This window comes from Nipponia nippon, unplaced genomic scaffold, assembly GCF_047370975.1.
Source record: "Nipponia nippon isolate SJK-2023a ecotype South Korea unplaced genomic scaffold, ASM4737097v1 scaffold_5, whole genome shotgun sequence".
In the NCBI taxonomy this organism is placed as follows: Eukaryota; Metazoa; Chordata; class Aves; order Pelecaniformes; family Threskiornithidae; genus Nipponia; species Nipponia nippon.
The window spans coordinates 42701710-42716410 of record NW_028262369.1 but is presented as its reverse complement, the minus strand read 5'-3'; the positions used below and the strand labels follow the sequence as shown (position 1 = coordinate 42716410).

The window sequence follows — 14701 nt, the reverse complement described above, 5'->3', positions numbered from 1 at the left end:
AACCTGGCCAAACTTCAATTTGAATACTTGGGACACACAGCAGAATAATTGATTGGCATAAATAAACTAGAAAACTTAAAGTATCTTAATTCCTCTAGATATGATTGGATTTTTCTATTTGTTCCGTTACCCAGTTTGCGCACATGAATAGTTTGCTCACTGTACTGTTACTCACTTCCTTCCAGTTAACAGATAAAATGGGCTCAGCACCTCCACCTTTGGAATATCATTTTTCCTCACGTACAGACACTGTATTTACAAAATAATTGCTTCATTATGATGCTGTACCTTCCCATTATTCCTCACTTCATGCATTATTTTGCTCATGTAAGAAGGTGCCTGGAACCCTCTTTGAGATACAGATTATAAGGAAATATTCAAGAGCACTGAAGTATCCTTAGGTCCAATATGCTTTCAAAAATAGAATGTTATCCTTCCAAGAAAAAAAGAGCAATTAGGTGCCACCTTTCAGAAGAAAATGAAATGTTGCTAAATTTCCATATTTGCTGTTAAACACCTCCCCCTCCCAGTACCATTTATATTTGAATATATTCAAGTGTCTAACTTCTGCTGAAAGTCAATAAAAAAATTACATCTATTTTATGAAAAATACCTCTGAATATATAGTCCAAAAGGCTTAAATCTCTTCTGGGACTGAGAGACAATATTGTTGTCTCATGTTTTCTCTATGGCTGTTTCCTAATTATTGATGTTGTGGTGCCAATGTCTCCAAGTCATTCACATAGCTTTGAAAATGTAACCTGAAATCTCCTACCCATTGCTCAGCTCCAAAGAATTCTCTGTCTTCTCATGTAACATTTTCTTTATTCTATGACCTTCAATTCAGCTACTACTAAACAAGTTTACAAAACATACAGTTGCTGTGAAATTATTGGATTTCTCTTTTCGCTTCATGCCCCCTTCAAAGGATGTTTTAAAGGGTGTACTTAGATATAAAATTTTGCAATTTCTTAGGAATGTTGGGTTTTAAAAGCTATCAGATTTCAATTACCAATAATAGTCTTGCAGGACCTCAATAATTACCACAATGCTCACAGGGTACTTACTAAATCTTTAGTGTTGTTTCCTCTTCTTCAAAAACTTTATTCTTTTTGAAAAAAAAAAGAAAAAATGTTGCTAGATTGTTTTAAGAGGACAACATTTATGCCTAAAGGTACATACTGATGATGAGTAGTACTGTTTGCTCCTATGTTATTTTTCCATATTTGCAGCTCTTTAATATTCTGCCCTACCCTGCTACGTGCTAAATACTTTGCAGCTTTTACATGCTTCATTTTATCATTTTTAACAGTTCTTATATTCCTTTCTAGCCACATCAGATTTAATTTTTATCCTTATTTTTATTGAAATAAGTGTGATTTTTTTCTCCCTGTGTCATAATCACCTCTAACATCCCACAGTAAACAGTAGGTGGTTCTAATCAATATCTTTCCATTCATTATTTATTCCTTCAAAGTTTGTCTTTTAAAAGTTCAATATTTTTGGTGCTACGTATTTTATAATACCCTCATATAATTTTGATATCTGATGACACCATTATCACAAGATGCCAGATGTTCAGTACTTCTCTCTCAATTATCATATTTAGGGCTTATGTCTTAGAACTAATTGAGATTATCTTTGAGATAATCTTTGATCTGGGTATTTGCTTCCAACACTGGGAGGACACAATACTACATTACCTCAAGATACATTCATGCAATATTTAGTAATTGCTCAAAGGAACAGCAATTTGAATGTTTGAGCCCCCAAAAGAAGTCTGCAATAGCTGCTTTTCCCATCCATTCCTCAATCTCTAGTCCACAGGACTACTCAAGTGCTTAATGCTATGTGTGTTGAAGAACTACTTTCTTAAACTGGGGAAAACAAATTTTTGTCAGGTAGGAAAAATATACATACAAGAAAATATATTACTTAACAGTCCTGAATGATATCTTCTTTTAAATATTGATTCTTCTCTCCTAGCACCTCACAGCTGTTAGCAGAAATTACAGAATTTGTGAACTGAAATTCCAGTGATGGAATAACCTGCCTGTTGTCCAAAAAATATTTATTTAAAAATAAATAAAAATTAAGATAATTTTTAAAAATTTTAAAATTTAATTTTTCTTCCAAAAAGTATTTCTCAAAATAGTGGGCATTTGTAACCAACATGTTGCTTATAGCCTGATTTGCTAAGCCCATGCAGCTCTTATCACACTACAGAAAGCCTTCTGTCCAGAAGGTATTCATATCTATCTTGATAGCCTGGGAAAGAGATGCTTCACAAGACCCCAATGGATTCTACAGCTCACAGGTCATTAAAACCAAAGTCTCTCACAATGATCACTTTCTCTTCCAAGAGCTGCAGTGAATTTTGAGAATACCACTCCACAGCAGTGTTAATGTTATGGATTAAAAAAATCTTACAGTCTGAAGCAGATTTAAGGAGTTAAAAGCAGATTCAGCAGTGCTATTTTTACATTGCCAAGTAAGCATGAAACTCTGTTTTAACTTCTGAGGAAAAGCAGTAGAGAGAAGAGCTTAACTTCAATGGAAGAGAGAACGTCTGTCTCTAGAGACACTCCTGATTCATCTAAAGCCATCCAGAAAACAGGGTGTGCCAATCAGTTCAGTTCCACTGAGGGCTAAAAAGGTGAATAAGCAGGTTTATATTACAAACGGGTACTGAACCTGGGAGTTTGGAAGCCTGGCTTCCCTTCCTTGCCAAGCTCTCTCTAACCTCAGTTAGCTGTGAGCTGATTTACTAGTCCTTAGGTTTTGTCTTACCTTCTATTATTGTTTTGAATGGCATTAATACAGGAGCGCACACAGTGGAAGCTTCCAAGAAAACTTTTGAAATATTTAATCAGTAAAAATAATAAAGATTTCATTGTTTGCTTTAACATTCAATTCACTGCAAACAAACATACCTTTGTTTTCTGCAGGAATGTTATGTCAACTATGAACTCAGTTGTCTGTGACATAGGGCCATAACATAGGGTTTCCTTTTGTGATTATATTTTCTATGCAACTTTTTTAATAGAGCATTTAAATTACAGTTAGAAAAGTTGAAAGGACTGTATTTTACTGATACCAAAAAGGGTGGGATGGAAAGCATTTTAAGAGGACAGACTTAAAGTTTCGAAGCAGTTTCAAAGGAAATAAGATGAGGAGGAGAAACCATGTGACCAAGACACAAGAGAAGGCGGCTGCTTAGGTAACAGTACTACAGAAAACATGGGAGACAGTGAATCAAAAGATGAAAGTAAGTCAACAATGACAACCTCCTAAAAAAGGTGTGGAAGAATCAATATTTAAAAGGTGTATGGAAGGAAGGAAGTTAACTATCTTACAGTCTGTAATGTAATTATTCCTCTGTACTTACTGTTGCGGTAAGGTCTCAGCTAGCACATTGTATCCTTCCTAAGAGGGACACGAACAAGAGTAGGCAAGAGCACAGCTCCCAGAGCACAGCAAGCTAACAGAGTCACAGCAATTAGTTGTGCAACAGCAGCACAGAAAAGCCCAGAGTTTCTCTTATACAGTGATTATAGCGACGTGGCATATTGCATGGTGTCCAATACAGGCCAGATAGGTGATTGACAGGGTCTTTGCAGAGACCCTACAGAGCCAAGACTCCAAACCCTGAATTGCAAGGAAGGAGGGAAATCTAGAGACCACCCTCAAAAGAGCAGTGGATGGAAAATGTAAGCAAGATGATAATAAGTTATTGGTTTTCCATTGGAACAGCCCAAGAAAAAAAAAAATCAATTTAGTTTCAGTAGGCAAAATATAAGTTAGATATTAGAAACAACTTTGCAACTTTGAAAATAAGCACTAAAGAAACCTGTCAGAGTAAGCTATGGAATTCCTTCACTAATAGGTTCTAAGAATAGGAGTTCTTGTTCCAGCTTCAGTACAAGGAAGTGAAGCAGATGATCTCAGGAGGTCACTTCCAATCAAGCAGATCCATGATTCCGTGAACTATTTATATTATAAAAGAAGCCTGGGTTAAATGCTTGCTGTTATTGTGAATTCAGCGATTGAAGAAAATCTGTCAAGAACCTGTACTCTTGAACAACTGGCAGCCAGGTTGTAAAGGCCAGAAGTTCTGAAGTTCCCAGTCAGAAATCGGAAGTATATTTGTCTGCAAGAATTCAGATGAATAGTAAAAGATTATCCAGAAGTAAAAGTTTTAGAATAACTAGTATAGAAAACAATTTTAAAATATTTTTTCTTCCAAAAATCACCTATTCAAATAGCTTTTCTTTTAGTATAAATAAAATAGTCTTGGCCATGAGCCACTCTATTTCTGTTGGATTACTATATAAATAAAGCTTCAGCCAATTACTCAAGAAAGACATATCTGCTCCTTAATTTTGGTTCTATATGTAAACAAGGTTCAATGCTACATTCCCGGGGAAAATTAACTCTGTCTAAAAGCATAAACAGCTCCAGTACAATTTAGCTGAAACCAAAGATGTTAACACACCTGCCTTCTGATTCCTTTCTTACAGGCTACTGTTTGGACCATTCATCTTAATGACATTAGATATGGCTATACTTCTCACATATCTATGTTTCTACAGTTGTCAAGATGATTGTACTTATTTTCTTAGACTGACACTAGTTTAAAAGGGGCAATTTCTTTGGTCTGAAAAGATTGTTTCACTTAGATCCCATCTTTTGGCTATAAAAGATGAACATAGGCTTGAATTCCGTGAGCTTCATATGCTATAGCTCCTTTAAAAAAATTTGAAGGCAGCTCATTTCCAAAATAAAGTATCGATGACTAGATTTCTTCCATGATTTCAGGATTGTGCATTTCTAACACTATGCTAAACATTAAGTTCTCTGGTGTAGATTTATTGCTGGCATCTGAGACAGTATCAACAATCACGTAGAAATATATTTTAAAAGATGCTATCATAGCTGTCTGAATTCTTTCAGGCATTGTTCTTGAAAATGTCTTTTGCTTCAAAAAATGCTTCAAAAATAATTATTATTTTCTTTTCTCAGGTATTTTATATGAGGCTGTTTCTTAAGTGTTAAGCATCTGTCCTGATGACACTGTACTTGCAATCTGTTGCTGGTGTTTCTAAATAGCTTAGCTTCTATTCAACATCCTTAAAGCCAATTTGTCAGGTAGTGTAAATTGACATGGCTTCACTGAAATCAGTATGCTTTGCAAGTCTATAAGCTGAAGATCATAGAATCATTAAGGTTGGAAAGAACCTTTAAAATCATCAAGTCCAACCATTAACCTAGCACCGCCAAGTCCACCACTAAACCATGTCCTCAAGCACCACAGCTGCCCGTCTTTTATATACCTCCAGGGATGGAGACTCAACCACTTCCCTGGGCAGCCTGTTCCAGTGCTTGATAACCCTTTCAGTGAAGAATTTTTTTCTCATATCCAACCTAAACCTCCCCCAGAGCAACTTGAGGCCGTTTTCTCTTGTTCTATCGCTTGTTACTTGGGAGGAGAGACTCACCCCCACGTGGCTACAACCTCCTTTCAGGTAGTCGGAGAGAGCAATAAGGTCTCCCCTCAGACTCCTCTTCTCCAGGCTAAACAGCCCCAGCTCCCTCAGCCGCTCCTCATAACACTTGTGCTCTAGACCCTTCACCAACTTCGTTGCCCTTCTTTGGACATGCTCCAGAACCTCAATGTCCTTCTTGTAGTGAGGGGCCCAAAACTGAACACAGTACTTGAGGTGCGACCTCACCAATGCTGAGTACAGGGGCACTATCACCTCCCTAGTCCTGCTGGCCACACTAGTCTTGATACAAGCCAGGATGCCATTGGCCCTCTTGGCCACCTGAGCACACTGCTGGCCCATGTTCAGGTGGCTGTCCACCAACACCCCCAGGTCCTTTTCCGCTGGGCATCTCTCCAGCCACTCCTCCCCAAGCCTGTAGTGTTGCATGGACTTGTTGTGACCCAGGTGCAGGACCTGGCACTGAGCCTTGTTGAATCTCCTACAGCTGGCCCCGGCCCAACGATCCAGCCTGTCCAGGTCCCTCTGTAGGGCCTTCCTACCCTCCAGCAGATCGACACTTCCACCCAACTTGGTGTCGTCTGCAAACTTATTTACTGAGGTAGCACTCAAACCCCTCGTCTAGATCATTGATAAAGATATTAAACAGAACTGGCCCCAGTACTGAGCCCTGGGGAACACCACTTGTAACCAGCCGTCAACTGGATTGAACTCCATTCACCACAAGTCTTTGGGCCTGGCCATCCAGCCAATTTTTTACTCAGTGAAGAGTACACCCATCCAAGCCACGAGCAGCCAGCATTCTAGGAGAATGCTGTGGGAAACGATGTCAAAGGCTTTACTAAAAGTCCAGTCCTTCATTATCTGAGTGACTTCTTAGTACAATTTTATACGTGTCATATGGTTCTGAATCATTATTTTCATGGAATCATAGAATCGTTTAGGTTGGAAAAGATCTTTAAGACCATCAAGTCCAACCACTAACCTGCATTTTCCATGTATTCAGTCAGAGACTCTCCCAATTCAATGGCTTCCAGCCATTCTAATAGCTTTAATTTCATGACAGTTCTTCAAAATTTGATCCCAAATTACTGAAACATGCACAAAACTATCATTTGTGTTTACATTTTAGAATCTGCACACCAAGTTCCACCCTGATTTATATACTTCTTAACTTTACTGTGGATACCTGAGACCTAAGTCTGCTGTAGTTTGTATCAATACGTATGATCTCACCAGATCATTCACGTACAGATTCTTAAACAGCTTAAACAGGCTCTGTCATGGTTTCTAGTCTTGCAACATGAACCGTTCTGCTATCCTCATCTTTATACTACACAGTTGTAATTTGAAGTATTTATACCTTATGGGATGGATTATTCAGAATCAATTCTTCTTTGTAGTAATAACAGATCAGTACCATTCAATGACACAGACACTTCTGTCCTGTATGTCTGAAGCCATCAATACTGGTCTCCTGGGGTGAGGTTTTTGTTCACCACTTTCAGCTAAGTAAAGTGATGGTGGCATAAAGTACTGATAAGTCACAAGTGGGCCTCTAAAGAGTGCCTCACAAACCCTGCGTAAAGGGACATGCCTGAGACAAGCCTGAAAATGGGACAGGTTTTTCAAAAACAGGACTGTACCAGGTAGAGCTGCAGAGAACTGGGCAGTGCTGCTGGCTTGTAGACAGAGACAGATTGCACTAATTTAGATAGCTCCTTGGGGCTTTCAAAATTATGCCATGGGCCACTCCATGGCTGAGAGTTACAAGCTGCAGCTCTTTGAAGAATCACATTGAATTTCACACCGGTGTATGGGCTCTCCAGCCTGATATATATCATGTTGACGGAGTCAGTTCTTTCACATCAGAGCTTCGTTGTTCAAGTCAGTGAATTCAGAGCTTATTCAGGTTAGTCTCTGGGGCTAGTCCCTAATTTTCTGATTTCAGTAGGCATATCTAATATACTTCAAATGAAGCTCTTATTCAGATTTCTATCCTTTTATGTTTTACACTTCCTTCTTATATTTTTATGTTTCAATCACATGGTAAATTACATATTTTAAAGAAAATTCCTACTGATGGGTTTATTACTTAGCTTACACAAATGACGCTCAATTCTAGCAGGTGAATATTCAGGACTAGATAGTGAACAAGCCTCAGCAGGCAGAAAAAAGAGGATGAGGAAGAAGTCTTCTTTCCCTGACACATTATATGAGCCCCCTTCTGCATGTTTTAGCTTTTCATTTCTCCCTCCTTCCAGGTTTTATTTTTTTATTCCCTCACATTTCTCTGTCTCCTTTCTTATACACTGATCAAACACTCACAGTTTGTCTTTCGTACAGAATGATATCATGGTCACATTTCCCATCAAACCATTGCCATTGGGATAAGCAATGGTGATTTCTGTTACTAGAGCATGTTACAGTTAATATCAGAAAACATTAAATAATGAAGCCAAGGAACAAACAAGTTACCGTCAGATTAGATTTCTGTATAAAACATTGTCTTCTGGGCCAAAATAGTCCTTCAGATTGTAGTTGAGGTGTTTAAAGATTTCTCTAGGTGACCTTCAAGTCATTAAAAAAATCAACCAAATATTTCTTCTACCAACCAAGTTTAATTAAGGATAGAATACATTATAGTTTGATACAAATGCAGTAGTCAAAGAACCAAGGAGAGAGACTGCAAGGCATTCTGGACAACAGTAGTCACAATTCCATAATTTCTCGCTAATTATGGACTTGGCACCAAGATTTCCCCAAAGGAAAAAACAGAGGAGCTGCATCATTGTCTAGCTTGGCCTTCAGAGTGAGGAGTCATAAGAGGAAGATAAGAGGCTCAAAGACACTTAGCAGCTTGGCTAATTCTTTAGGGGAGTCAGTAGAAGAGAGGCTACACGGAGTACATTGCCATCTTCCCAACCACCTTCCAAAAGACCTTCCATAAAAGTGTGGAAGTGAATGTTTTTGCACAGGCACCACGGATATTTTGCAGAAATTTTCACCTCCTGTACCTTACTCCAATTCCCTAACAAATTTGGATCACTCCTGCAAAAAAAAAAAAAAAAAGCCTACATTTGCATTCCTGGTGTTAAGCAGCCTAAACACTTTGTGTATCCAGGAAGCCAAAAACCAAGACTTGGACTGTACAGAGAGAAGATCTTTTGCACCCTTCACCGTTGCCAATCAGCCACACCTAGCAAAAAGATGAAATCTCTAATTTATCATTGTTCTTCAAAGTGGATTATTTCCCTTCCCAATTTTTCAATTTTCACAGGGCTTTGAAAAAGAAAAGCCATACTTTGAGTTCCCATGTCCTCCACATAAATTGAAAATTAGGCCTGAAACACAACACCAGACATTTAATATTCCAGGATATTGGTTTGTGGAATGTATTATAAGCCAGATGCACTATTTCTCCATATCATTTCTCACCTTTTGCTTCATTTCACATGCTTTAAGTCATTTTCCCCTTTCTTTTGCATTTTGGGAAACTGGGATAAAGTTAATTAAGAACATGTTCAGCTACCAGGATTGATTTTATTAAGGTTTATGTTGACAATTTGCTACTACTGCTATTGTTATGAATTATTTCTTCTGCTTTACCTCTTACTGAAGTATTGTAATTACTTTAGTGTACAAATCAGCTAGTAGATTAATATACCAGAGTAAGACTACAGCAACTATTACAAAATTAATAATTTGTGGACTTGCTTTAGTATTATATATTATGTGGCTGCTATGGAATTTTGTTAGCTGTTATATTTTTGCTACCAAGACCATAGTCTGATAAATGTCCCATCCCACATCCCTCCCCAAGAAATGAGTTTATGTTCCAGTTAATGTAACTGGTTCTTACCAGCACAAAAAAAAGCTTTCCAAAAAGACTAGTCATTCATTGAAACTAGAAGTTTGCTAATACCTGCAAAAGTCCACACTTTCTAAGTTTAAAATAGTAAAAATACAGTTCACTATGCCAAGTCTATTCAAAGACACATTTTCCTGGAAAACTTCTCTTTTATTGCTTCCATTTCTCCAATTGCTGTATATAACAACTAAAATCTGAGGTAGGACTACAGCAAAACCACTTTGATTGCACTCTAATACTCCTCAAAGAAATTTTGTCGGATGAAACTCGTTATTCAGTTTCCTCTTCTCTCCTTGCAAATCAATAATAGAGTTGGCAGCATTCAAAGCACAGAAGGACTGGAAATTGGCTTTCTTGGCAGAAACATGCTTCTGAATCAGCCCTCAACATCTCTTTTCAAGACAATGCTCTTTTGCTTCCAGTACTGTATTCTGCCACTTCCAGAGCAGTGGCTTCCTGCTCGACCCATCTCCTGCCATAGCATGTATTTAACTCCTACATTTTCATTTGAAAAACATTTCTGTTTATTCATGTTCTAAAATGACTAATTTCCTTGTTCTGGATTTAGAACTACCTTTGTGACAGTTACTAATTTGTAGACTACATGCTGAGCCTAATTATTTTGATTTCTTCATTTTTATGTTAGAGTCTGATTCTCAGTTTCTGGAATAAGCTGGCTGTTAAACCTTATTGAAGAAACTCTGAAAAGGCAGGCAAGCTGAGCTGAACCCTTCACCCTTCACTCATCACTAATTCACCCTAGGAAGCTGTTAAATAGCTGGATGAATTGTGTTATTTATCCAAATAACTAGAAATTATAATCTTGAGTTTAGACATAAATGAATCTTTGCATTTCTAATTTACAATTAGAAAGCATTCCCTATTCTTTCTGCCTTCAAAGACATTTGTCATTGCTTTTGAAGTTTGTCATGCTTCTGCATATAATCTCTTCCTTTGGCAACTATCCCTTTATTATTTCATGGGTTTGAATCTACTAGCCTGTTGTTCAGCTGCAGCAAGCAAATGTAACAGTGTTTTGCATTCTAAACCTGACAAAATCTGCTATTACTTCTTTTCCCTGTTTGTTAGAAATATGTGACAATAGCTCTCACCAATTTCTTCCTGCATTACGAGATTAAATGCCCTATTTCTGCTGTCAGAAAGGGTGATTTTTAATGTTTGCCCTCAATCAGCTGTTCAGAGATACTGTTCTCTCTCACCTGAAAAGTCTTTATCTCATTCTTATTTTTTTCATTCATCCATTCTCTGTAGCTATCCCTAAATCCCCAGGCTTTATTAATCATGTTTGGTTAGTGGAATTTCAAAGATTTCATCTTTGAGGAGAAAAAAAGGAACATATGTCCTTGTTCCCTCATCCATTTTTCTTTCCATTCTATACAAGTTAAAAATAGGCCTTTAAAATGAACTGAAAGAATGGCACAAAAAATAGCACTTCCAGAAGAAATAATATAATACATTAAAAGTAAATCTACGAAGACTCCAAAGAGAAGAAGCACATGAAATTATATGCCCAGCCCCACAAATAAGCTTGCTGTCCATCCCTCTAAATTGCCAAGTTTGTCTGTAGGATTTTGTTGCCCTACTTATGGGGTATGCCCTGTAGCATTCTGACCACAAAACAAGATCCAAATCTACATAAACACAATTCCTGCACAAGGAAAGAAAAGGCATCAGAAATCCTGTTCTTCTCTCTTGCTCTATACAAACTGCTAGCAGTACAGGATGGTGTTTAGATGGAAGAGAATAGTTTAAAATGCAGAGAAGAGGTAAGCCTAATCAAACAACAAGAATTACTCTACCCCACTTCTGCAAAAAACTACTCTCACACAAAGATAGATAGATAGATAGATAGATAGATAGATAGATAGATAGATAGATAGATAGATAGATAGATAGATACTCTCTAGCACTTTACCCTTTTACTGAACTGGGGAAATTAATTAATTCTCCACAGCTGGCCTAACCCTGCTACCCTGAAAATCTGTGCCCCAAGAGCAGACAGCTGTGGGTATTGATTCTTGTCACAAAGAAGTAGTTAACCCCTCTTCTGCCAACTTCCAAAGACAATTGATACACCTGTAACCTAAAAGGTAAAAGTATAGTTAAAGCAGAGGTGCATCTTTGATTGTATTACTCTTAATTGGGTTAAACTAAGCTCATACAAATCTCATCCTTTATCCTAAGCAAAGGGAAAAGTTTACCTTTAAGTCATATTTTTCAGAAACAAACAAACCCTTAGGACATGCTTCCTCCCTCCTTCTCTTTTTCTTTTCCTTTTCAGTTCCTTTCCACCTTTCCTGACCCAGGTTAAGCAGCCTGATTGTTTCTTATATCTGCTAAGACTTAAGCAGGCAATTGAAAGAAGTGTATTTCCAACATAGTGGATTCCCCCTGTTTCTTCCCCTTGTCTTGAATTCCCTCCTAGATATAGTCTTTTATTTCTAGTCTTATTTTCTAGTCTCTTATTTCTCATCCATTCTCCCCCATTCTCCCCCCATCCCCAACCCGAGAAAGGTTGGGCTGAAGCTGTAGCAGGAACTCACCAGAAAATCGCAGGAGGTGGCCTGGCACTGATCAGGTGCGCCGCTAGGTACACAAGCCCTCACCACACTTGTCAGACCACTGTGAAAGCTCCATGCACCTTTGCAAGACACAAGACACTTCTGGCTTGCATTTCTAAGCAAGTCTGTTGCTTAGCTTAAAAATACTACCTTCCTTTCCTTTGCAAGGTCACAGTATTTTAAGCAGCTGTGATTTAGGTCTAGCAGCTATAATAATTTCTTCTTGCTGAGAGTCCAGAGACACACAGGCAGTTAATTTGGGTGACAAATTCAGATAGTGTAGATTTCAGATTCTATACACCTTTCTTGTTCTGGTTCAATAGTAGTTCGCACGTCATTCTGGGTTTGTTACCATTTGTGTTTCACTGCATTTCTCCTATGGACCCTGCAAGCTCTGCTAACCCCAAGAATTTCTGTTAATGAGAGACAATTCATCTGCCATCCCATCTTCCTCAGTCCTTTCATTTCTTAGCTACAAAAAAATGAAAATTATTCCTAACCATTCTGCTTGACAGAAAGCAAGCAGAAAGCATATTTTTGAGAGAGACATGGGAACTAACATACTAACGGTTTTCTAGGAAACAACAAACATTTCCATCTAACATTATGCTGGATTTTCTCTTCTTCTCTGCCCCTCTCTACAAAAAGGTCAGGATTTGCTGAATCCTTGTGTCCTCAAAGACAGACAAGTCTTCAGATATAGTTTTAAATTGCTATCCTTCTTCACAACTTGTTATACAGAAGAAACCAAGAACTTAAGTTTCTACATACTTGAAAGGAACCACTAAATTCCCATTAGTGTCAATGGCAGAAGATTAAGATTTGAGGCCTTGCACTCAACAACACTTATAAATTCAGCTGTCTAGTGGAATCCACATCTAAAACACAAGATAGGTGCTAAGCTTTCAGAGTTGTTTTCTGAGAAAGGAACAACATTCCTAAACTAGAGACATATCTTACCTTGCAGTTGCATGTTAAATACTGGGAAAAGGGCAGGGAATACCATAGCTTGCGGCTAGGTGCCTCTATCCAGGTCTCTGCCATTAAAAAAAAAAAAAAAAAAAAAAAAAAAAGAGAGAGAGAATTCCACCAAACTGTGATCAATAGATTAACAGCCTGACCATCAGGTGGGCCCTCATGCTCCATCATAGGAATACTTAATTCAAGACACAGTCTTCAGCCCAGCATGAACTTAATTTCCCAGAAAGGAAATCTAGGCATCTCTGGGTTTAGAAACAGGTTAAGTGGTGGGTTTTCCACCCAGTTGTACCAAAATACCAGTTTTGCTGCATGCGTAGGGACTTGAGTAACTGTATGATCTAGAGCCTTGATGGTTCTGGGGCTAACAGTTTTGATGCACTAAATCAGTTGCCTGTTGCCCACCTTGACTTATAACCAGCCCAAACTTCCTACTTTTTTGAGGTGCATGTGCCAGCTTGAGTGAGATTGAGCCATTTCTTTCTACTTTAGTCTCCCTACCCAGACACAGGTTTTTCAGTGGTAAAGTAAATCTCTCTCATAATAAACCTACAGATTTATATGAATAATTACTCATTCTGACATACCTTTAATCAGTGGATATTCATTCTTTCATTAACTAGCATTGCTAAAAATTATGTACTGAATATGCACCATTAACAAGATGGAAAAACCTCCCCTTCATGTCACTTTGGAAGCACATCAGCTGGTTACAAAACATTGTTTTTCCCCATTCAACCTTGACTGGAGTTAGAACTTGTTAGTTGTCATGGCAATAAAAGCATTCAGGTGGTAGGAAAGAGAAATTAGCAGGTTCCATTTGAAACTACTCTGTTAGGGTATGTTCCTAGGAAGATTTATATACCAGGCAAAGATTGATAGTACTTAGTGTTGGTGTAGTTGAATGTTTTGAAAAATCAGTCAGTATGATAAATGTGAGTTTCTTATTAGCTGATACCATTTCATCTAGCTGTCTGTTTGCCAGAATGCACCAGAGATTGATTGACTAAATGTCTTTTTTTAAAGGTACTCTGGTAAAATAAATATGAAGGAAACTAAATATGATTTTTTTTTCCAAAGGCATTGTAAAAAATATACCAACAGGAAAATAGTAATCTATGGCTACTTTTGCAGGAGGCTCTTTTGCATTGCTCTGTTTGTATCAGAGAATAGACTTACTTTCAAAAACAAAACAGAACAATATGGTTACATCAGAAAGTCCTTGAACCTTTTAATAAAGCCAGCTTTAAGCTTTAAAAGTTGGAATAGCTTGCATCACTAGGTATGTAACTGTCTTGCCTTTATTGTCAGTGCATTTAATTTAAAAGAATTCACATGTGATCAGACACCAGTAGCCATTTTCTGGCTTAGAACATAACTATGAAGTTTTATTGTCAAAATTTTACTGTTTAGGTTTTCATTTTCACTGATCTAAAACAATTAAAAGTAAGCGGGTTTTGTGTGTGTGTGTATGTGTGACAACAGGCAGCCAAGAAACATGTAGCTCTTCCAGTGTAGGCTTCCCCTGGCAGATCTGATCCCACAGCTCTTTGCAAACAAAACCACAGAGACGTTCCAGAAAAAATCCTTATGGCAAGATCAACTACACCTAAATGATTCTTGACAGATACTTCCCTAGTGTACTCTTAACTATCCCCACTGATGGAGATTATACAGCCTTACTAGGAAATCCACTGCAGTGCAGGCATTCTTTTCTTAATGACTAACCTACACTTCTCATGCTGTAGTTGATGCCCTTTTCTTTT

At 37.8% G+C, this 14701-nt stretch overlaps 1 long non-coding RNA gene across 1 annotated transcript; it reads right to left on the bottom strand.

Annotated features, from left to right (window-relative positions):
* Positions 1-8373: 8373 nt before the first annotated feature.
* LOC148052156 (uncharacterized) lies at positions 8374-12995 on the bottom strand. Its single transcript, XR_015698745.1, has 3 exons — positions 12918-12995; positions 11940-12037; positions 8374-8555 (listed from the first exon to the last, which is right to left on the bottom strand). It is a non-coding gene; the product is annotated as an uncharacterized LOC148052156 (long non-coding RNA).
* Between the last annotated feature and the right edge of the window lie 1706 nt (positions 12996-14701).